Source organism: Frankliniella occidentalis, unplaced genomic scaffold (genome assembly GCF_000697945.3).
Source record: "Frankliniella occidentalis isolate FOCC.00 unplaced genomic scaffold, Focc_3.1 Scaffold252, whole genome shotgun sequence".
NCBI classification, from domain to species: domain Eukaryota; kingdom Metazoa; phylum Arthropoda; class Insecta; order Thysanoptera; family Thripidae; genus Frankliniella; species Frankliniella occidentalis.
In genome coordinates, this window is record NW_026267378.1 from 284,882 (window position 1) to 288,380 (window position 3,499).

Sequence of the window (3,499 nt, forward strand, 5' to 3'; positions counted from 1 at the left end):
CAAATTCCCAGTCAAACACCTAATACCTTGCACCATGTTGAACACTACCCGAGACACTACCAAGTATGCCAGTTGCACACTTTTGTTTTCAGAAAGAACCTGGATCCTTAACAGTAGATTTTTCAAATCCCAAACGTATAACGGAACCCACACAACGCTAAAGTAATCTAATGTGAAAATAACAAGTAAATGCACCAAATTTTAGTCTAGCATTATAAAGTTCTCACCTATACTTCTCGTGTTCATATATGTTAATGTAATCAACAATTTCAACTGTGAGTAGTACCTTAGGTCTTAACATAAGTACACTTAGCAGTGGAAAGTATAGCTATACTGTAAAAATAGTAACAGAGGTCTTAACATAAGTACACTTAGCAGTGGAAAGTATAGCTATACTGTAAAAATAGTAACACACTGACAGCGCAGAATTACTCGTCCCGATATATCTGTTTAGAATGTTATTCCAGCGTATTAACTGTGTAATTTAGAATACACTTTTACTCAGTAGTCAAACAACGGATGGATACTTGTTTGTATAATGTATTTTAACTAAACTCGCAAGTGCAAATTGGAACTTTAGTATGTAACAACATAAAAAGTGCAGTCTGACTGCAGACTAACTGTTTACAAAAGCCCAATACTGCAGTCGTGAATAAACTACAGAAATTACCGACTTTTTTCTACAGTTTAAATGGAGTTTGATGTCTTCAGATTCAACACTACAGTTTAAACTATAGTCTAAGTGAAGATCCTTCCACCCGGGAACATTGTCTTGAATTGGACTGAATGAGTTGAATTAGTTTTGAATTTGTTTGAATCAAATTGAATTGGTCTGAATTAGTTTGAATTGGGCAGAATTAGGGGTGTACACTTGGCAGGGGAGTTATCCACCCCTCGGCCTACTCCCTCTTTCCCGGGCCCCTGCCCCTACAGCCAAATAAGGTATCCACGGACTTGTCCGGCACAGCGTCGATTACCGTATGCACGGGTGCGAGCCGCCTTGCCTATTCTCACTGCCCACGGCTACTTACAGCTCTCTCCGAGTAGGCAACCCACTTGCCCGCTTGCATGCAGTACAGCATAACTACGGAAATGCGTGGCGTGAGTCACACAGTACAGTTTGTATGCAGTGCGATGTAGGGAATGAACCATGTACCAGAGCTCGCCTCCCCGCCCGCGTGCGGCGCTCTACAAGCAAGGTTGATTTTGCCGGCTTTACACCCCCACCCCACCCGCCGCGCCCTTCCACCCACTGCGCATACCGTGGGATGGGCTGCTTGGCTAGCGTGGCTAGCGCGGGCGCGGCTCGCTTTGGCCAGCTTTGGCCAGTTTTGGCTAGCGCGGCTAGCGCGGCTAGCGCGGCTAGCGCGGCTAGAGCGGATAGCGCGGCTAGCGCCACCACCGGGCGGGCTGGCCAGCGAGGCGGAGGAGGAGGAGGAGGTGCGGAGCGCGTGGAGGCGCGGCGCTGCTCACCGGGCCGGTCCACCCCTGGTCCACCCCCACCACCTCCACCCCAATTTCAACCCCCACCCCTTTACGTGACGCAAGTTCTACCCTCTCCTAGAGGGCGATTGTCGCTCTGCTGCGCGCAACCACCACCGCCACCATCGCAGCTCCTCGGCGCGGCAGAGCCCGAACTCCAGTGTAATGCCCCAATTCGCTGATTGACGGCGACCCCTCCCAATTTTACACCGGTCTGACGTGTACCACACGACAACGCTTTTGCCTCGCTCACTCATGAGGTGGGTAGGCAAACCCGCCGGTCGAACCCTTGCGCTGGGTGCCGACCCTCCAGGCGCACACCCCGCCAGGAGCATGTCCCAGCTGCAGTGGCGGCAGGTGCCCGTGACTCGCGGCCGCGTGCTGCAGGCTGCGGGGCACCAGTCCGCCCTGGTCGGGGTGCTCGAGGCGCGGCGGGTGCGGGACGACTCTCCTGCTCGTGACCGCCCCGTGCGGTGCCCTCGCGGCGCCTGGCGGTGCCGCAGCGGCCGATATGAGACCCAGCGCTGCGACGTGCCGCGGCGCGGCGCCGGGTACGTTTCGGAACGAGTAGCATCCAGCTGGTGTGTTCCCGGAAATAGCGCGCGGCCGCCGGGGCAGGCTGGGGCGGTACCGCCATGAGCCGCATACGGTTCGGCGGTCACGTCTCGGCCCGGCGGGAGCCCCGGCGGGAGCCCCGGGCCCCACCCTCAATGCAAGCAGCCCTCCGCCTCGCCCGCCACCCCCGCCAGCCCCTGCGGTCTGCTCTCAGTTTGGCAGTGTCCCAGCCTGATTTTCCAACCCTGGCCCAGGCGAGCCGCAGGCGGCCGTGCTCCCATAGCAGCATCGGGGCGTAGCGCGGCACACCGCCTCACCGCGTAGAACTAGAACTATGTGTAGCAGGCGACGCCGTCCTGCAGGACGCTCGGCAGGACGCCACTGGCGGCGCGCCCCTACTTCCGGTCGCGCGTCGCGCGGTCTTCTCCAGACGGAACCAATCAGGCATAATTTTGGCCGACGACAGCCGGAAATAGAATGCGGGTCATCCAATTGGCGCGGCCGGGGCGTGCTGGAGAGGCTGGGGAGGGGCACTACTGTAAGGGGCGTAGGGGACAGGGGGTGGGGGCCGGACCACGCCCCGCAGCTCGACATGCAGGCCAGGGTGGTGATGATCAGGCTCCAGGGCGGGCTGCGGGGCGGGCGAGGCGGGCGTAGTGGAGGAGGCAGCGCCGGAGAACACGTCACATTCCTGCACCCCCCCCCCCTCCTCTCTACCACCTCCTCTCTTCTCTCTCTTCCATCCCGAAATTCGCCTGTTTCTTTTCGTGCGGAGAGCGTGTCCGAGCCGAGTTCAGCCGGGCCACGCCGCCGTGGGGGCCCGGCTGGAAGGCGAGCCGAGCCGGGGCCGCCCGGGCCAGCCGGGCTGGAGGAGGACGCGAGGAGAGGCAGATTTGGCAACGCCGCCCTCTTCCCCGCGGACGGCCAAACCATCACACCGACTGACTGTCCCGGCAATTTGCGCGAAATTATAAGGTCGAGCATGTTTGGTTAATTTGGGCGAATGCTAATGGCCCCGGCAGTGCTTACGCGCATGCGCAGGGCCGGCGTGCGGGCCGACGGCTGCCTCGGGGGAGCCTGCGAGCAAGCCTCTCACCGAGGTCCGGAGCCATCCTGGGGTGGAGCTAGAGGCAGAACTCACGAAGGGCCCGGCGGGGCGGCTGGAGTTGGTCCCCGCTGAAGGTGGTGGCCACGGTGATGGTGGCATTCCGAAGTGACGCCCTTCCTCGTCTCACCTCCTGGACGCGGCCGCGGACGCCTCTCGGACGCGTTGCGATGAGTGTGAACACGGGGCGAGAGCAGCAGCTGCGCCCCCCGCGCCACCAGCGCAGCGCAGCGCCACCCGAGGCAATTGAATTTCTTTCTTTGCCGCGCGAAGGGCATAAGACAAGGAGCCGTATGGAGGAGGAGGAGGGGGGCCGCGGGCCTGCAAACGCGCCGGGCGTTACGCGTGCGAAAGGAA

At 59.3% G+C, this 3,499-nt stretch overlaps 1 long non-coding RNA gene across 1 annotated transcript; it reads left to right on the plus strand.

Annotated features, from left to right (window-relative positions):
• The first annotated feature begins 6 nt into the window (after window positions 1-6).
• On the plus strand, window positions 7-692 carry LOC127750754 (uncharacterized). The gene is made up of 2 exons (XR_008011834.1): window positions 7-291; window positions 354-692. It is a non-coding gene; the product is annotated as an uncharacterized LOC127750754 (long non-coding RNA).
• Window positions 693-3,499: the final 2,807 nt, after the last annotated feature.